The sequence below is a fragment of the Dipodomys ordii genome, unplaced genomic scaffold (assembly GCF_000151885.1).
Source record: "Dipodomys ordii isolate 6190 unplaced genomic scaffold, Dord_2.0 Scaffold111, whole genome shotgun sequence".
In the NCBI taxonomy this organism is placed as follows: Eukaryota; Metazoa; Chordata; class Mammalia; order Rodentia; family Heteromyidae; genus Dipodomys; species Dipodomys ordii.
In genome coordinates, this window is record NW_012267327.1 from 2,307,646 (window position 1) to 2,329,061 (window position 21,416).

Here is a 21,416-nt window from a genome sequence, read left to right on the forward strand (position 1 = left end):
AGGAGCCACAACGGACCAAAAAAAAAAAAGTATAAGATTATTTATTGCTAATATATTTATTCCAAAATATGCTAATGCTTTGGGGGTAAAATATTAATTATTGACAATAGTAAGGTTTTGTTTATGTCTTCATTTATTTGGGTCAAACTGTTATATAGGAATTTGATTGTGAGATAACAGAGAAAAGCCACATTTTGGGAGTTTTTATTGGAAAGCCAGCAACTGCAAGCAGACACGTGTGCCCCCAAAACTTGCAGCCTCCAACACACTTAATACTGTTAGGAAACTAAGCCACAAGGGTAATAAAGAAAGAACAGAAAAACAACCTCAACAAACCAGGTCACTTCTAATGGAGAGTAGAAGAGGGAGTTAGGATGACCTGAAGAGAGTCAGGAGACACAAGGCATGGAGCAAAATGGTGGTGAGATTGTTGGGGCCTAAATAGGGCCATAGTCAGGGGGCAAGGTCTCACAAGTTCATGGTACTGATCTAGCAGGTCCAGTAACCAATCTGCCTCTATGAATTTAGACACACCCATCATTCTAGGGTGAGACTTCACCTCTAAGAGTTTTTGGAAATTCCCTGTTATCCACCATGTTGCCAAGATAGCACCAGTTAAACCCAATATTCTGCCATCTACCATACTGCCAAGATGGCACTAGTTAGACTCATCTCAAAACATATTTTGCTTTTCTGTAACAGTAAACATGGATTATCTTCTTTAATTCCACTGTCAAAGATAGAGTCTAACAATCACAAGACATGTCAGTTCAACTTTTTGACTCTTTACAGTAAAATAAAGATACTGGGTCTAACCAGCACTATCTTGGCAACCTGGTGGATAATAGGGAATTGGGTTTAACTGGCTCCATCTTGTCTTCTTGGTAGATGAAAATGAAGTTCCACCCCCAGGTGATAGATGACTCAAAATGTGGCTTCTTTGTTTCTTGCAATTGAATTCCCATATAACACCATTTGCTAATTTACATTTAATTATAAATTTAATAATAATTCCACCAAATTTTCCTCCCAATGCCTGAGGAACAAAGTGGCTACTCTCCTGAGTCCTTAAGTAACCATTGCTTAGTAGGTTAGCAGTATATATCTGAAAGAAGTAAGGATCCAAAACTAGCCTTCAGTAGAAGCAGGTGATTACCTCCAAGTGGTGTTGCCCCCCAGCGACCTAGGGCTAAGAGTTTTGGTTCCAAGGAAAACCATATAATTTACTGACCAACCTGTCCTGAAGCAGGTGTTTACCCACAAGTGGTGTTGCCTCCCAGCGACCTAGGGCTATGGCTAAGAGTTTCGGTTCCAAGGAAAACCATATAATTTTCTGACCAACCAGTTCTTTAGAACCCAGGGCCATGCATACTGTTGGTCCAGGTATGACTCATAGCCGTTTTGGGTCAAGCTATGGACCAAGGATATTTTTCTGTAAAAGTCAACCAATCATATTTGCCCAGCTTAGCTTGCTTTAAATGTTAACCAATCATGCAATTTCTTATGTAAAAGTTTCTTAAAGTTGTTTGTTCAATACTATAAAAACTGTGCTGATTTTATGCTGGAGGCCTCTTAGCATAACCAGTTACCGAGTGCTGGGAGGACCAAGCTCGAGCTTGCAATAAACAACTCTTTGCTGTTTGCATTGATGGTGGTCTCTGGTGGTCTGTGAGGGGGCATCCGAAAACCAGGTACTTCATCTGGGGGCTCATCCGGGATACCCCTCCCCCCCCCCCAGAAGCCCACCCAGATGTCTGATCAGCGAGTCATCTAGCCTGCCAGTGAGTAGGGGTGCAGCTGCTTCATGTTGAGTGTTTCTTGTCTGACTTGCAAGTAGGGTTTTGTAACTGGCAAGAAACCTTGGCTGATGGCTATAAGGTAGCCAGCGGGCCGATGGAAGAGGTTCCCTGGACCCTTGGGGGAAGCCCTCCCGAGTGGGACGCAGGACCTCTGCTGTCTTTTGGCAGACTTCACCCTTGGACAAGAATGTCCAGCCTCCACCACTGCGGATTAGGGGTGGATTCGAGATTTGCCTCGGGGCACCGACCCTAAGGTAGGGAAAGCCACAGCCCCAGTGGGGACACCGGGACCTCCCCAGTCTTTCAGCAGATTTCGCCTTTAGACAAGGACGTCTGCCCTCTGCCACTGCAGGTTAAAGGTGGATTAGAGTGCAAAGCTCAACACACATGCTGTCTCTGTCTCGTCTGTGTTTGTCGTTCTAATTTGACGCCTCTTTTCCTTGTTCATTTTACTTTCATTTTCAAATCAGAGTGTATCCTGGAACCCCCCAAAATGGGCAGCCAGTGGCTTATTTCACCCCAGCTGCTCTCCTCTTTTAATCCTTTTGGAATTCCAGGACGACACCAGGAGCTGACTTATTCCCCGAAAGGCCTGTTTTTGTGCACCAGAATCACCAACCCACCGACTTTATCAATTCCTTTTCGGGTGCCTCCTCCTTACAGTAATTTTCTTCTTGGGTTGGGTTCTCTCCCACCCCACAATGGGACAAGGCTAGAGTAGTCTGAGTACTCCTTTGACTCTCCTGACTAACCATTTCAAAGATGCTAAAGACAAGGCCCACAACTTAAGTCTTGAAATTAAAAAAGGCAAGCTAACCACTCTTTGTTGTTCAAAGTGGCCGGCCTTCGAGATGGGATGGCCTCCAGAGGGCACCTTTAACCTGTCAATTATTCAGAAGGTAAAGTACAAAATATTCCTGCCTGGAAAGTTGGGACACCCAGATCAGATTCGTTATATCCTGGTATGGGAAGATCTAGTAGAAGACCTCCCAAGGTGGGTACCCCACTTCCTGTTCCCCACTCCTGGTGCATCCACCATATTGGCCCTGAAAGGCCCACAGGCGCCTAGCCCATCAGCGCCTCCTCCTGTTCTAGTGGATGATGATCCAAATCTCCTCCATACTCTGCCCCCACCTTACCCTGTCCCACGACCCCTGGCAGCGCCCTTGGCCCCCGGGAAGGCAGGAGCATAAGGGGGGAGGAAAAGTCAGAGGAGAAGATTTGGAGGGCCCTGCAGGGAGGACACGGGGTGCACCCTTCTGGCCACCAGTCCTCACTCTCCGGATTCATGGGGTGGCCTTGCCGCTCAGGAGATTGGGCCACCCCGTGACACGGGAAACCCGAGACTCCAATATTGGCCCTTCTCAACCAGTGATTTATACAATTGGAAGTCCCAAAATGCGAAGTATTCAGATAACCCTAAAAATTGGATTACTCTTTTAGACAGTGTAATGTTTACTCATCAGCCCACCTGGGATGACTGCGAGCAGCTGCTTCGGATCCTGTTCACCACTGAAGAAAGAGAGAGAGGATCCAGGCAGAGGCCCTAAAACTAATCAGGGGAGGTGACGGGCACCATTAATACGGATCTAATTAATCCCTTGACCAGGCCCCCTCCTGATGATTGGGATTACAATAAGGCTGCAGGTAGAGAGAGGCTACGGGGTCTACCACCAGACTCTAATGGCTGGTTCTCCGGGGGGCTGCTTACAAGCCCACTAATTTGGTCAAAGTATATTCAATAATGCAGGAAAGGAATGAGTCCCCCTCTAGTTTTCTAGAAAGATTGATGGAAGCCTTTAGGCAGTACACCCCAATAGATCCAGGTGATCCCGAAAATCAGACCACAGTAGTTATATCCTTTGTTAACAAGGCAGCCCCAGATATTAAAAGAAAATTACAGAAGCTTGAGGACTTGGAGGGCAAAAATATTCAGGACTTAGTGAGCATAGCCCAAAAAGTATACAATAATAGAGACACTCCGGAAGAAAAGCAAGTAGGAGCTACCAGGGAAATGACTAGGATGTTAGTGGCAGCAGTTGAAAAAGGGTCAGGGGAACAAAGGGGGAAAAGGATGTATGGGGTGGGAGTGAAAAGACCCCAGAGACAGCCGGTGGCCGGGCCCAGGTCAGACCAGTGCGCCTTTGGCCATGAGACAGGACATTGGGCTAAAGAATGTCCCAAAAGGGAAGAACAGAGATCTAGACGATGCCCCCCCCCAGAGACCAATGTTAATGGCTGCTCCTCCAAAAGAAGACTAGGAGTGACGGGGTTGGGCTCCCCTCTCCGAAGCCACGGTAACTCTTAAGGTGGAGGGGACCCCGGTAGACTTTCTAGTTGACAGAGGGGCTCAACATTCAGCCTTGATTGAGCCTAAGGGAAAAGTTTCCGACAATGCTGCGTGGGTACAAGGAGTCACCGGAGTAAAGAAATACCCGTGGACCACTAAGAGAACTGTTGACCTTGGGACTGGGAGAGTGACCCATTCATTTTTAGTCATCCCCGATAGCCCTACTCCCTTCTGGGTTGAGATTTGTTGACTAATATAGGAGCACAAATCCATTTTCACCCCAACGGCCCTCCGGTAACGGACTCATGAGGTCAGCCATTTCCTATGCTGACATTGGCTTTAGAGGATGAATACTGCCTTCACCTACAACCACACCCTCCGGACACAGACTTCAATTACTGGCTGAGCAGGTACCCTGGGGCTTGGGCGAAACTGGAGGGATGGGCCTGGCAAAACACCAACCAGCCCTCTTTATTGAGTTAAAACCAGGGGCTGATCCGGTCAGGGTCCATCAATAACCCATGACCAAGGAAGCCCAAGTAGGAATAACACCCCACATTTGGAGGCTATTAGAGCAGGGGGTGCTAGCCCCTGCCGGTCTGCCCTGAACACCCCACTGTTACTGGTCCGGAAGCCCAACTCCAACGAGTACCGGCCAGTACAAGACTTGAGGGAAGTAAATAAGAGGGTCATGGACATTCACCCTACGGTACCTAACCCCTATACTCTCTTGAGTGTCCTCCTGCCATATAGGACCTGGTAACTGTTCCGGATCTCAAGGATGCATTCTTCAGCCTGTCCTTGGTGCCCAGGAGTCAAAATCTCTTTGCATTCAAATGGACTGACTCTGAAAAAGGCATTCATGGCCAGTTGACTTGGACCCGGCTTCCCCAAAGTTTCAAAAACTCACCAGCCCTGTTCGATGAGACATTACATGAAGACATGGGTGAGTTTCGGGAAAGCCACCCTGGCTTGACTTTACTACAATATGTGGATGATTTGTTAATAGCTGCAGAGACTCGGGAAGAGTGCACTCAGTGAACGGAGGACTTACTCCAGACTTTGGGTAACCTGGGGTACCGGGCATCTGCAAAGAAAGCCCAAATTTGTAGACCAGAAGTGACATACCTGGGGTACCTTCTAAAAGAAGGGCAGCGTTGGCTGACTGAGGCAAGAAAAGAGATTGTCCTTAAAATACCGTGACCCGACTCCCGGCGAGAAGTGAGGGAATTCCTGGGGTCAGCCAGCTTCTGCCACTTATTGATCCCGGGATTTCACGCAGTTGGCCAAAACCCTATATGAGGTGAAAAGCAAACTTTTCTAATGGACAGAAGAAGCAGAGCAGGCATTTCAAAGACTAAAAGCAGCCCTGCTGTCCGCTCCAGCCCTGGGGTTGCCGGACGTCTCTAAGCCTTTCTACCTCTACGTGGACGCACATAAGGGGGTAGCAAAAGGGATCCTGACACAGCAGGACCTGGAAGCGACCAGTTGTATATATATATAAAAAAAACTGGACCCAGATGCGGCTGGATGGACCCCATGTCTATGGATAATACCGGCCACTGCGCTCATGGTCAAAAACGCACTGACCATGGGACAGGAGTTGCACATGGCCGGCCCTCAGGCCATAGAGAGTGTGCTGAAACAACCTCCAGACCATTGGCTCAGCAATGCCCCCCTGACTCACTACCAAGGACTCTTACTCAACCCCCTCAGTATCATCTTTCAGGCACCGACAGCACTCAACCCTGCAACACTATTGCCAGCCCCAAACCTGGAGGCTCCCCTCCATGACTGTGCACAGATCCTTGCGCAAGTTCATGGGACCAGAGACGATCTCAGCGACCAGCCACTGCCGAACACAGATGTCACCTGGTTCACCAATGGGAGCAGTTTCATCCGAGATGGCAAGAGGTATGCGGGTGCCGCGGTAGTCTCAGAGACCGAGGTGATCTGGGCCGAGCCCCTCCCCTCAGGGATTTCGGCTCAAAAGGCAGAACTCATAGCCCTCACTCAAGCTCTGACTTTGGGAAAAGACAAACAGCTGACAGTCTATACCGACAGCTGATATGCCTTCGCCACGGCCCATGTACATGGGGCCATTTATAAAGAGAGAGGACTATTAACGGCAGAGGGGAAAAACCATAAAAATTAAGGAAGAGATTCTTGCTCTCCTAGCAGTGCTGTGGCTACCCAAGAGACTGGCCATTGTCCACTGTCCTGGACATCAAAAGGCGAGAGACAGAGTATCCAGAGGCAACAACTACGCAGACAAAACAGCTCGGGAGGTGGCCTTTCAGGCCCAGATCCAGGGCCCTGAGAATTGCCCGAGGTACCCCAGTACACAGAAGAGAATTTAAACTGGATAGAGGGATTGTGCCCATGGACACAGTGCATACAGGGATGGTGGCGGGACTACCAGGGAAAGATCATAGTTCCGGAGGAACTAGGCCACCAGATTTTACAAAAAATGCATCAAACCACCCACCTGGGAGAAAGGAGAATGCAAGACCTGCTAAGTCACGCAGCTTAAAATCAAGGGTGCCACTTTCAAAATTCAGCGGATTGTAGCAGCTTGCAAGACATGCCAGCTCACTACTCCGGGACGCTGGGCTCGGGTACTAGAGAAAGGAGGGACAGGCCGGGAGTGTACTGGGAGATAGATTTTACTGAAGTAAAACCAGGAAAGTGTGGGTACAAATACCTATTAGTGTTTGTAGATACCTTCTCAGGATGGGCAGAAGCTTTCCCCACAAAAAAGGAAACGGCTCAGGTAGTAATCAAGAAGTTATTGGAGGATAGTCTGCCCAGGTATGGTTTCCCCATGATGATAGGATCAGACAATGAATCTGCCTTCATGTCCAAGGTAAATCAGGGATTGGCTTCCATCCTCGGGGCAGATTGGAAATTACAGTGTGCTTATCTCCCCCAAAGTTCAGGACAGGTAGAGAGGATGAATCGAACCTTAAAGGAGACCTTAACCAAATCGACCATGGAGACTGGCAGAGACTGGGTGGCCCTCCTTCCTTATGCCTTATATAGGGTCCTCAACTCTCCCTATAAACTAGGACTTACCCCTTTTGAAATTATGTTTGGCTTGCCCCCACCTGTTATCCCCAGCCTATCAAGTCATCTAATTGTGGAATTTGATGATTCAGAACTGTTGCGCTCTTTGCGGGCAGTACAACAGGTCCATCAGGACATGTGGCCGAGACTCAGAGCACTCTACGAGATAGGACCTCCTCCCCAGCCCCACGAGTTCCAACCCGGAGACTGGGTCTATGTCAACAGACACCAACAAGAGACCCTAAAGCCTTGCTGGAAGGGACCCTACATAGTGCTTCTCACCACTCCCACCGCTCTCAAAGTCGAGGTCGTCGCCACCTGGATTCATCATTGTCACATCAAATCGGCAGAGTTGGCCCACGTGAGAGACTGTTTTGTAAAGGGACAGGAGCCCGAGTGGGAACTGATTCCAAGCCATAATTCTAACCCCCTAAAGTTAAAATTACACCATAAAGATATGGCAGGGCCTAATGAGTTTAATAGGAATTTTTGCCGGCCCCTGGGTTTTGGCCACCTCCCACCAATCGAAAGAATACATATGGGAACTTTGGAAAACTGATTCGGGAGAAATAATGCACAAAACCCAGGCCTTAAGTCATGACATCATTCAATTTAATACAACCACCTGTGCCTTGGTTCCCATAGACCCCTGCTACTCTTCCAGCCCCTTTTACATGTGCCCTAGTACGATCTCTTCTTGCAATCAACCTGGGCATTATTATTGTGCCCACTGGGGCTGTGAAACTATAGCGTCTGACTGGGTGATGGATAATGATCCAGACATTACAGTGGGAAGATTGCCCCAACAGGATGACGGACTGCCTACCACTATTGGAGGAGGAAAGAAATCTGTTGGTACTTGGGATGGTACAAGTACAGGGATGCCTCCCTGTCGGCTTATGTCTAGTGATATCTTAGGGGCAGCTATTTTAAAGATGAGGGTCATAAACCCTGTACCCACATTTTTATTAGAATCAAGAAACCCTTAGACCAAAGTGGGCCTATGGAAAGATTTGGGGCCTAAGATATTATGAACAGGGGACCGACTGAAGGGGTTGGATCACTATACAGAGGCTGGAAGTTCAGACTCTGCCCCAGCCCATTGGCCCCAACCCTGTACTAAACCCTGATCCCGGCCCACTCAACCCAGTAACCCAGCAATGGCATCCCCCTCTACCCATACATCCTTCCCTATTAGTCCCCCACAAAAAAATGAAATTATTACATAGGATACAAAAAAACCTCATAGACCTTTTCTTTCCCTTAATGAATGTCACTTTGGGCCTGCTAAACAAATCTAACCCTAATGCCACCTACAGTTGCTGGCTTTGCTTAAACCCACAGCCACCCTATTATATGGGAATAGCACAGACATTCTGATAGGAACAACAGATCAGGACATAAAAAATAACAGCTCCCCTTCATCCTGTAAGTGGGGACAGACACCCAAAGTAACTTTGGGAGACATACAAGGGCAAGGGCTATGTGTTGCTACCCAGAAGGGAAAACCGCTTCACGCAATCATAGCCTTTGCAATCGGACCATTGTTCCAAAAACCTTTTCCACTTTCCTTGTTGCACCAAAGGGAGTATGGTTCGCTTGTACCTCAAGGCTTACTCCCTGCCTTAATCTAGCCTTGTTTAAAAATAGCTCCTGAGAAGAACTATGTATAACAGCCTATATTATACCTAAGGTGGAATACCTTGAGGACACTGACGAGCCACTCACCACGGTTCAGGGCCTCAGACAGAACCAGAGAGCAGTCCCCATGTTGATTCCAGTACTAGTAACAGGGGGTATAGCAGCCTCCACAGCGGTTGGGATAACTGCTCTAGTGCAGACCTCTGAATTTTCCTCCTTAGCAGGTCAAATAGATTCTGATATTCAGGAACTGCATAAAAACATTGAACTGCTGATGGAGTCTCTGAACTCACTGGCTGAGGTGGCACTTCAAAATAGGTGAGGGCTGGATTTATTGTTCCTAGAGAAAGGGGGGCTATGCGTAGTCCTAGGGGAAGAGTGTTGCTTCTGGGCCAACCACACAGGGCCAATTAAAAACAGCCTTGCGGCCCTAAATAAGAGACTTGATGAACGCGAAAAAAGGTGAAAAGAGTCTCAAGGGTGGTTTGAGTCCTGTTCAACATCTCACCATGGTTGACCACTCTGCTTTCTGCCCTCAAGGGACCCCTAATACTTCTTTTACTTGCCCTCACTATTGGGCCCTGTGTAATTAACAAGGTTTTATCCTTAATTAAAGGAAGGATTAACACAGTACAGCTGATGGTGCTGTGGATCCAATACCAGCCACTCACCAAAACTGGCCTCACATGGAGTTGCAACCGAGGGATCCATGATTGGCTCCCTGGGCCTGTAGAGAAAGGGGGGAATGAAAGAAGTAAGAATCCAAAACTAGCCTTCAGTAGAAGCAGGTGATTACCCCCAAGTGGTGTTGCCTCCCAGTGACCTAGGGCTACGGCTAAGAGTTTTGGTTCCAAGGAAAACCATATAATTTTCTGACCAAGCGGTTCTTCAGAGCCCAGGGCCAGACATGCCATGCATACTGTTGGTCCAGGTGTGACTTATAACCGTTTTTGGTCAAGCTATGGACCAAGGATATTTTTCTGTAAAGGTCAACCAATCATATTTGCCCAGCTTAGCTTGCTTTAAATGTTAACCAATCATGTAATTTCTTATGTAAAAGTTCCTTAAAGTTGTTTGTTCAATACTATAAAAACTGTGCTGATTTTATGCTCGAGTCCTCTTAGCAACACCAGTTACCGAGTGTGTGGAGGACCATGCTCGAGCTTGTAATAAATGACTCTTTGCTGTTTGCATTGATGGTGGTCTCTGGTGGTCTGTGAGGGGGCATCCGAAAACTGGGTACTTCAATATCCATATGATTCAAACCAAGAAATAGAAGGGTCCTGGCGAAATATGGACACTGAGTCTAAGAGGCACCATTATGACATCTTGTTAGATGATGAGGACCTTCCAAAAACCTGTAGAGGTGAAATCCAGTTTCCTACCCCCTCCCCAAGGTAATAGGCACCTGAATTCCTAGAAGCAGGGGCAGGACTTGGACAACAGGTTCCTGAACCTGCCAGACCTATATATGAACTCACTGGACCCTGAACTCTCAGCTTACAATGACCTGGCTCCGTAACCATGACCCTATCTAGGCTACTCCACCTCTGCCACCATTACACCATACCCCATGTCTCCTGATTCTCCTCAGGACAACATGGCATTCTTCAGCATTCCATTAGGGTTTATCTGGTTTGCTGAGATTGTTTCCTGTTTTTTGTTGTTGTTGTTTTCTTTTAACACTACTACCTTATGGCTCAGTTTCCTAACAGTGTTAAATGCATTGGAGGTTGCAAGGTTTTGGGGGACATGTGTCTGCTCACAATCTCCAGCTTTCTAATAAAGACTCCCCAATCAACCTCTCAAAATATGACTTCTCTGTATCTCAGGATCAAATTTCTGTATAATATTGAGACTTCCTCATCAATAAGTGACACCTCCATAGAATACCTATCAGCTTGCTTGTTAGTCACAGAAATACTGCCATTTGAGTGAGGACTCTTACATCCAATGGAACACTCCACTCCTGGCCTCTCTTTAAGCACAATTAGTGAAAAGCTGCCTAGAAAGACTAAATGGAAGAAAACTCACTGTTACGTCTAAAGATATCTTGCCAAATAATAAGAACAAAGATCGCAGACAATCTGAAAGACAATTTCTTGTCTAATACATTAAAAATGTTCAATCTTATTATTAATTTAAAAAAAGAAGTTTTGCTCTCAACTGGTGATCTATCACTTGAGCCATATCTATACTTTCAGATTTTTTTCCTGCATTTGTCTGCCCAGTTAGCTCTGAATCACCATTCTCAGACCTCAGCATTACTAGGATGATAGGTGTAAGTCAACATCACTTGGCAATTTCTTTACTTTAAATAACAACAACAACTTTTTGTTTCTTCAATTTTCCTGCAATTATATGGATTATTTTTTTGTCAGTCATGGGGGCTGAACTCTGGGCCTGGGCACTGTCCCTCAGCTCTTTAGCTCAAGGCTAGCACTCTACTACTTGAGCCATAGCACTACTTCTGTCTTTTTTCTGCTTATGTGGTACTGAGGAATCGAATCCAGGACTTCATGCATGGGAGGCAAGCACTCTACCACTGAACCAACTTCCTAGCCCAATTATATGAAATTTTAAGCCAAAAAATATTGTATTAGTCCAATGTTTCCTTTATTTTCAATAACTAGTATATGTCTGAGACAAACAGAAAGAGTCAGATAAGTTGATGTTAGGCAAAATGAACCCCAAGATAAGGATTCAAATGTTTTTTCTTTCTTGTGATTATTTCTAACATATTTATAAGATGATTTCTTTGTTGCTTTGTATGTCCCTCCCCTACAGTATAATCCCTGTTTTCACTGTATTTGATGTTGGTATACTTTGTGGAGGGGAAGGAAAAAAACAAATTGTTTAAATAGGGATACAGGTGGACCCATTGCAACAATGAAATGTACAAGACATTATGTTGAAAAATGAACTTTACAACTTTGGTGGGGGGTGGGGGGGGTTAGGATGGGAAGGGATAGGAAGGGATGGGAAGGGGAAACAAAGGAAGAGGCAACAATGCTTGATAAGAAATGTACTCATTACCTTGCCCATGTAATTGTAACCCCTCTGTACGGTATTTTCACAATAAAAAAAAAAGAAAAAATATTGTATTAAACCACTGAGAATGCTCACAATTCCATTTTAAAATCATGAATACTAATGGAAAAGCAGAAGTATCATAGGCAATATACATTATTAAATGATTTCTTTGTCCTACCCTCAGAATGTACAACACCAAAAATGACAAACTCTAAGGTAATCTTTGGATTTTAAAAGGTAAGTTGTATCAAAGTAGGCTTATTGATGGCCACAAATGAGCCACTCTGGGGTAGAATGTTGATTTCAAGAGAGACTGCATGTTCAGGAGTGGGGGTAAGGAGAACAACAACTACATGTGAAGTTATTCTGGAACTTTATAATACAGAAATATGAAACAATACTTAGTGAAGCTTTGAAAATATGCTGAATAGCTACCTAATAAATTTTGAGTAAATCTACATCCTACATAGTAAGTATGAAATTAAAGTATAATGTCTTTTCATTTCCTTTCTTATCCTTTAGATGGAAGGAAGGTGACTTATAACAGCTCTGAAATATAAAAGGCATAGATATAATTTTAAATTACCTAGTAGCCACTATTTTTTAAAAAAGGTAAGAGAAGGGGAGAAATTCATTTTGATAATATTGGTTATTTAACTTAATGCAGCCAAATATTTTAATGTATAATCAGTATTAAAATATATCAACATAATTTATGTCTCTTATCAAATTAAGTCATCTGATAGGTGAAGTTATACACGCAACACATCTCAATTTGATTCTCAATTTTTCAGCATTTAGATTTCACAGAATTTACTGTTGTAAATGTAGGTTAGCATGCTCAAGATTTTCCAAAATGTGTCCCAATTACTGACTTGAGAAATTTATTTTGAAATTTAAATTTAAACAAATTTAATTTAAGCAAAAAATTTTTAATTAAAATTAAGCAAAATTAAAAATCAAAATTCTTAGGCTGAAGGGTGTAGCTCAGTGGCAGAGTGCTAGCTAGCATGCACAAGACCCTGAATGCAATCCCCATGAAAACATACACACACACACACACAAGATTAGCAGTTGCACATTCAGGTTTTTATGTGTGGCTATAGGCTCTTACTATTCTGTCTCCTGTTGGCATGTAATGGGGAATAAGCCTGTATATACATATATAACTCGACAAGTTACAAAAATGTAGAAAGAAAGGAAGGAAGGAAGGAAGGTGTGTGTGTGCTCATCTACTTTCTTGGCCTCTAGTTTATTTTATTTTATTTTTTATTGTTATTACAAAGGAGTTTCAGTTACATAAATCAGGTAAGAGTACATTCTTTCTGGACAATGTCACCCTTCGCCTGTTCTCTCCATGTTTTTCCCTCTCATCCCCACCCACATGGCCTCTATATTTTTATTACTAGAAAATCTGCCTACAAAGGAGACAGAATACTGCATAGTGGGAATTAGGTGCTACTTTCTGCAATCATGGGCTGCACCATTTTTCATTCCCTCCCTGGGTTAAGAGATGCTACTGTCACTGTATAATTTGTCACAGTGAAGACAGTGAGGTAAGTGGAAAACACAAGCATGGTGCTTAGTATTGTGGATAAATCTGTGACCTCACAGACCACACAACTTTCTCACATATTGGAGAAGTCTTGCATGATCTAAAGAAATGGAGTTAATGAACTGTCCAAAGCTCAGCTGTGCTTTTCAGCTTGTCCATACAAATTGGACAAGCCCTTTACTGCTAGAAGCAATTCCTCTGATGGTGCTAATGAGTGCAGTGTTTAAATTTATTACAAACTAGACTCAGATTCTTCACTGGCATGTGAAGCTGTTTCCATGTACTAGCAATAAAATAGGTAAAATAGATCCACATCAACACAACTGTTTCCTTCCATGTTTTGAATAAATGTATCCACAACTATCCTCTCCTTGTTCCATAAGAAGAGAGCAAAGCATACGATGACTTAATATAAGATATAAACAAACCACTGGTTTTAATGTGTCAATGAATTATCAACACACTTTAATCATACCTAGTATTAGGGATTTCAGGAGTTGTCAGGAAACAAATAGGTAAATGATAAAGTTTTTTAATAAGAAAGATTAGGTTTATAGACCATGGAAGATACCTAGCAACATAAAGTAGTATGTAGTTAAATGATATTAATAGTTGAATTGAACGACAACCTCGGGGGTTTCACAGTGAAGTCCACAGATTCCTAGGGGTCCCTGAGACACAAATTCTGTGAGATTAAAACTATTTCCATGAAACATGAAAGTATGATTTGTTTTCTCCTTGTGTTTCACGGATGATGGATAACACAGTGGTTGCTTTAGCAAAAGCAAGACAATGGTACCAAATTTACCAAATTGCAGGGGTACAGTAGTCTCCTCTCATGTACATGTCAGGACCCCTCCCCCAATGGATGCCTGGAACTTGGAATAATACCAAACCCTATCTATATCATGCTCTGCCAAATACACATATCCTTGTGATAAAGCTTAACTTACAAATTAGGTACAGCAATGACAATAACTGGTAATGATACAAAACAATTATAACAATACAAAAAATAAAGTTATGTGACGGTGGCTCACACCTGTAATTCTAGCTAACTCAAAAGACTGAGGTCTTGGGATTGCACTGTGAAGCTAGCCATGGTAGGAAAGACCATGAGAGCTTGCCTACAATTAACCACTCAAAAGCTGAGAGTGGAGATATGGCTCAAATGGTAGAATGTTAATCTTAAGCCAAAAAGCTAAGAGACAGTGTCCATGCCCTGAATCAAACCCCAGTATCAGCACACACAAGTCATGTGAGCCAAGGTTGGTGGCCCGTGCCTGTGTCTTAGCTTCACAAAAAGCAGGTAAAAGGATCACAGTCACCATGTGAGCTTCAAGCAAATATATAAAGCCTGATATGAATAAGAGCTAAAGCAAAAGGGGCTGGAAGAGTGGTTTAAGTGGTAGAGCACCTTCTTAACAAGTGTGAGGCCTTGATTCCAATTCCAATCACATGCGCACATGCACACGCACACACGCACACACACACACACACACACACAATTTACGTGAGTGGGCCTCTCAGATCTTCTTACTGTACTGTACTCATTTTTCTTGTGATGATATGAAATGATACAAAGCCTGCATATGAAATGAAATGGTATAAGCATTGGGTGTAGTTTTACACTGTGGTACTGCAAATGGCTACTAAGAAATTAAAGGGCAGGTAGCTTACACAGAATGGACACACTGAGTGTAAAGATGATTCATGTCCAGGTTAGGATAGAACAAAACAGCACTAATTTTTCATGCTACTGAGAAGGGCAACTATCTTAAAACTTCTGAATTGTTTGTTTCTAGAGTATCCCATTTAATATTGCAGTTAAATTCAGAGAAGTGAAACGACAGAAAGAAATGCTTGAGAAAATTAAACCACAGACAAGGATGCCACATATAGTCATTGTACTTCTTTTCATTACCACATATTTGCAATAATAACAACAACAAAAAGCCAGATTCACTGAAGAATGTGATTGATAGTGGAGAAAAATACTAATTTTATTCAGTTCTGACAGTCTAGGACATGTCTTTTCTGTATTCTGTAGGATAAAATGAGGAGTACACATGATACAATCTGCACTCATATGAGTATGACAACAAAAAGAGCTAGTACAATTGGGTAGCAAGTTAAACTAGTCACTTTTATGTATAAAAGCATTTTTATTTAAAAAAATAACTGTCAGCTAAACTATGGATATCTAGCTTGAATATTTGGCAGATATTTTCTCAGAAATAAACAAGATGAGCCTGTCACATCAAGAAAAAAAACTGATAAAATTTTTTAACAATGACAAAATTTTATCTTAAACTTAGAGCTAGGTGCTAGTGATGACTCACACACCTATAATCCGAATTTCTTAAGAGGCTGAAATCTGAGGATCATGATTCAAAACCAACCGGGGTAGGAAAGTTTGTGAGACTCTTTTCTCCAATTAATTATCAAAAAGATGAAGTAGAGCACCAACTTTAAGAGGAAAAGCCAAGAGTCAGTACCTGGCCCTGAGTTCAAGCCCCAGTACTGACTGTACACAGAGAGAGAGCGAGAGAGAGAGAGAGACAGAGACAGAGACAGAGAGAGAGAAAAAAATTAGAGTATTCGGAAGTGTTCATGTTAATACACACTGAGGTTTAAACTCAGAACCTCATGCTTACAAGGTAAGTACTCTACTCCTAAGAAACGCTAGTAGCCCTTAGCACTGGTTGATTTTTGAGCTAGCATCTCACTTCCTGCTAAGACCAGTGCCTGGACCCCATCTGTCTGTTTTAGGCTTCCTGTTGTAGCTGGGTTGACAGACACACATCCCCATGCCCAGCTTCTTCTATTGGGAGGGAGTCTTGTGGACCTTTGGGCCTAGAGTGGCTTGGGTCCATGATCTTCAAGAGCTAGGATGACAGGCTGAGCTGCCCACCTCACAAAAAGAAGCTTTAGTGGTTGGTCCTTGGTACAGCTTTTGCCCCTATAAAACATAGGGCAGGAGAGACTGCACTTGCTCAGTGCACAGTTGCCTAAACACCCTGTGTTCGCCCTTAGCAAACTTAATAAACATCCAGGTTTATCTTTAGACACAAATAGCAATCTCAGATCTCAGGAAGAGCTCTGTCTGCCGGTTCAACAGCAGTAGGGCTTTCCACAGGAGTTGGGCCTCTGCTTTCTCTTAGAATTCTGAACCCAATGTGGAAATGCTCCCCTCTAGATTTATTCTTCCCCACACTGGGCCAAAAAGTAGTCTTCTAATTCCTCCTCACCCCTATCAAATACAAATTTAATATATCCGTGCCACATTACAGTAGCTTAATAATATCCATCGTTATTTAAGGGAAGTGTCTATATTCATGTCGAAGAAATTTCTGCCCGTTAAATGAGCCATTGAAATTCTTTCCTTCTTTTAGTAGTTATGGTTGCTTTTCTAGAATTTATTATGGTGTTGGAAAAATTACTGTGAAAACAGACATCAGTATGTTATGTTACTCACTGTACTAAAATAAAAACATCTTAAGTGTCAGGCTGTGAGAAATCCTATTACATTACAATCCTTGTCCTCATTCCAAAGGTCGATCATGGGTTGGCTATAGTTTTTAATTGTGCACGAGATTTAGAGGCGCAACCTTGCTATTATTTTAGACTTTTTGATTTGGGTAAGTTAACATGTATTAGCTTTAGTTTGGGGTTTTTTTTAACGATATTTAAAAGATGATTGTTATCACCAGACTCGAAATGTTTATGTCAGGTTTTACATTCCTTAAAGAAAAACAGCTGCTTCACAAATGTAATTTTAGCCTCGAAGGAAATCTCCCGTTGGTGTGCATTTGGAAAAGGTTTGTATCATTTCCCTCTAACACAATTCTGCACATGGCAAACCAGTAGGTTTGCTGAAAACCCAGTTGGGGTGAGTCTCCAGATCCTGGCCAATGGGAGCGGCCCGGGCCCGGCGCTCTCCGCGGGGGCGCACGGCCAAGCCGGGAGGCGCCCTGCGACTCACACTCCCGGTCCGGTCTCCACGGCTCCCACCGCCCCGATCGAAGCCTGATCATCTCTCCCTCTGCGAGCCAGCGAGGCCACGCCATCAGTAGCTCCTAACTTCTCCTGAGAGAAAACGTTTTCAAACGCCACAGGAGTTAACAGACACCACGACATCCAGACGGCAGTAGACGGCAGTGGATGTATTCTTTTGTAACGATCGGAAACTATAATCTGTTACACTTTCAAGTGCCAGTGTGTTTTTTAATGCTGACATTGGCATACGTTTGAATTTATCCTGTACGCGAAGTTCACCCGGCAGGACGCTGCTCGGCGCACCGAGAGATGCCTTGGAGCCACCTCTTCCTAAGGAAACCTCCGAGTTGCTCCGGGGCGCGAGTCCAGACCGTGCAGCCAAAGGTTCCCAGGCGCTAGCGAGGGAGCAATTCCTGCGCGGAGCCCCCGCATCTCAGTGCATCGGCTGCCCCCTATCGGCCGTGAGAACAGTAACCCGACACCGCTTGGAATCAACGGGAAGAGCCTTCGGAAAGAAATAATATTCCAGGACTACGCAGTCGCAAGAGGACTCTTTAAAAAAAAAAAAAGCTCCTGTTTTACGCAGCCAGCCGGTTCTGACTGCCTTGTTATTAATGCAGTTGTTCGAAAGAGAGAGAAGGTTGGATCCTGAAGAACTGGCATGGCTTCTCCGGGGGGGGGGGGTTACAGCCAAGGTTCAATGTGTTTTCCACCCTCTTTGTAGTTACTCACCTCCGAGTAAACAGTCCTTAAGAAAAGCACTGACCCTCGCAGCATGGTGGTTCCCAAACCCCTTTCCCCTCCCCATTAAACCTTGGGAAGACAGAGGCCGGTCGATGACCTGGGCCACCCTCCCATGAGAACCTGGCCACCGCGGTGTCCAGAGTGGCCTTTCCAACCGAGTTAAAAATAACCAATCACAAATTCTGTCCAGGGAAAGTGAGATTATTCCTGCAAAGGAAGCTCCCCTTCTATAGACCTCGGCTACCTGTGCATAGCAAATTTTCTCCTACGACTGTGTTTAAAAATCCACATCCACTTAGGCATAGCCAAGACTGCTTTGCAGGCTGGGAAGAAGATCGTGTGTGTGTGTGTGTGTGTGTGTGTGTGTGTGTGTGTGTGTGTGTGTGTACACTCCCGGGTATTTTATTTCTAATTTTATGTTCATTTGCTCCCACTTCATTACCACCCTCCTCCCAATGCACACTTGGCTTGGCAATATCCGAACTTGTTCGCGCCTGTCCATATTTGCCTCGGAGCTTTGGGGAAGAAGGTAAGATAGATAGAGGGCGGGGGGGGGGGGGTGAGTGGAAGAAGGACGGCCGGGGCAGACTGGAATCGGCGACCAGCCCAGACTCATGTTTGCTTAAGTGGCGACCGCGGCGGAGTGAGCCCGCGAAGCGGCGGGAAGCGCGGGGCTGCCCGCCCGCACAGCGAGTGGCAGCGACGCTGGTCTGCGGGTGGCAGCAGGCGATCGGAGATCCTCTCGGAACCCCGGGGACTCCCGCCCGCCCGCCGCCGGGAGCCGGCCCCTCCGAGGTCGCTCCGAGTCGGTGCGCCGATTCGGTGCACCCTCCCCGCCCGCGGCGGCGGCGATCGCTAGCCAGTCACCCGCTCCCAGGAGGCCTCAGGTGCCCAAGTAGCCCATTCCGGGCCGGGGAGGAACACCGGGGCCGGCCCACCCCTCCTGCAAACTGCTCCTCTCGTCACCATCGCGGAGGCCCGGGAGACCAGCGCCCGCCTCCTGCTTCCCGCGGCCTCTGGGCGCGCAGCGCAAAGCGCGAGCCGAGGGCGGCGGCGGCAGCTCCCAGGGCGGAAGGCGCGGTGCAGCCACGGTCACGGCCGCCACCGGCTGGCTCCCGGGCGGAAGCGCGGGGCCCCCGGAGGGGAGGGGCTGCCGCGCCCCGCCGGGGCCCAGGGCTCCGGACTCCCGGTGGCGCCAGCCCGTGCGGGAGTCCTGCGCCCGCAGGATGAGCTCGGGTCAGGTTCAGCGCCCACCCCCGCCCGCGCACGTCCGCCGGGCTGCGCGTCTTGCCCTTGCACACCCCGAGCGCCCCTCTCCGCTCTCCGGCACGCAGGCCCCAGCTTCCAGGCCCGCTGCCCTGGCGTCTGCCACCTCCAGGACCGCGCGAGTCTGCAGACCCAGCCTCCCCGCGAGCTGTGACTTCCCGGATGGGGCCATGCTTTTCTTCCAGGACAATCGGGGCTCCTCCCCTCGCAGCGATCTTTCTAGGAGGCCATCTCCTCCCTGCCGGCGCTACATTGCCAACTCCTGTCACCAAAAGCGCCAGGGAGACCCACAAGCTGAGTGTTGGGCGAGAGCTCGGCCGCGACACGCGCGCGTGCACACGCGCACACACACACACACACACACACAGTGCAAGACGCGCGGATTGTTTTCCTCAGCGGGTTCATGGGCAATAGAAGTTCTCCCAGTAGGTGGGATGGCTCAAGGTTCATAAAAGTTACGCTGTTTGTTTGTTTGGCCAACGACACAGAACGCATCCGGTGACTCTCTCGGTGTGCTTTCCAAACCAACTATAGTGACCGCGGTTGGGAATTTCGCAGCATCTTCGGAGACGAAGTGCAGATGTCGACTTCAGCCAGAGTCGTCCCATTAGCTTGTGACCGGCTCGATCCGGCTCACGGAGACAGCCTGGCCTTCCTCCCAGCTCGCCCACTCTAATGGGAGTCTTATTTTTTTTAATCTTTTGATTGATTCTTCACGATCACGAGGCTCGCCGCCTAAGTAATGAGTGTGTAAAATGTAAACATTCCTCTCAAAGTAGCCTCACCTTTGTGAGGGAAAGCATTCTTGAGCTAATGATGAATGGAGAACAAAAGAAAAACTTGCATTAAAAAATAACTCCAGTTACTTATTCAAGAGAGAATCTACCGTGTATCATTTGTATCACTGCCCACCCCCCTCCCCCCCACGTATGCTCTCTACATGCTGTGGACCCTATGAATAGTAATATAGAACAGCTGTTGCATGCTAGCTATTCGACAGGAAATGTACTTGTTATTTTAATTTCTCGTGTGTGTGTGTGTGTGTGTGTGTATGTGTGTGCAAGCGTGTGCCAGTCCTGGGGCTTGAACTCAGGGCCTGGGTGCTGCCCTTGAGCTTTTTTGTTGTTGTTGTTCAAGGCTGGTTCTCTACCACTTGAGCCACAGCTCTACTTCCAGCTTTTTGGTTAATGAAGGTTAGAATTTCATGGGCTTTATGCTGCCTTGGGCTGCTTTCGAGAGGACCCTCAGATCTCAGCCTTCTGAGTAGCTAGGAGAGCCACAGGCTCTCAGCTTTAATATCGCTTTCTGTACTTTCAGAGTCAATATAAAGTTGATACGGTTGTTATGCCTGCTTAACATACGAGAAAAATGGGAGACCCACTATGGCCCAGTGAAAAGGCAGACCCAGTTTAATTCAGTCCACAAACTTTTCCACTACATGATATCCTCCAGGCAGACTTGGGAATTTGTATAAATTGAAGCTACATCAAGGGGATGTGATGAAAAACAGAAGTCCAGAAGCACTGATACAATAACATTTCCTTATTTTCCTCATCAGAAAACTACCCTAGGGCTGGGAAGGTGGCCCAGTGGTAGAGTGCTTGCCTTGCATGCATGAGGCCCTGGGTTCGATTCCTCAGCACTACATAAGCAGAAAAGGCTGGAAGTGGTGCTGTGGCTCAAGTGGTAGAACGCTAGCCTTGCGCTGAAGAGCTGAGGGACAGCGCCCAGGCCCAGAGTTCAGGCCCCATCACCAACAAAAAAAGGAAACTGCCCTAAAATAGGTATGTTCAAAGGAAGTCATTATCTGAAAGAGATTCCTGCACATTCATGTGTACTGCAGCACTATTCCCCATAGCCAAAATAGGGAATTAACCAACATGTCTGCTCACAGATAAATGGATGAGGAAAGTATTGCACAAACTCACAATGGAATATTATTGAGCCCTAAAAAGAATGAAATCTTATCTTTGGCAACAGTATGTATAGAACTAGAGATTAATGACTGAAATAAGCCAGACAC

General features: G+C 45.8%; 1 pseudogene; it reads left to right on the top strand.

Annotated features, from left to right (window-relative positions):
- Positions 1 to 2,650: 2,650 nt before the first annotated feature.
- Positions 2,651 to 6,449, top strand: LOC105994870 (annotated as a pseudogene).
- The last annotated feature ends 14,967 nt before the right edge of the window (positions 6,450 to 21,416 follow it).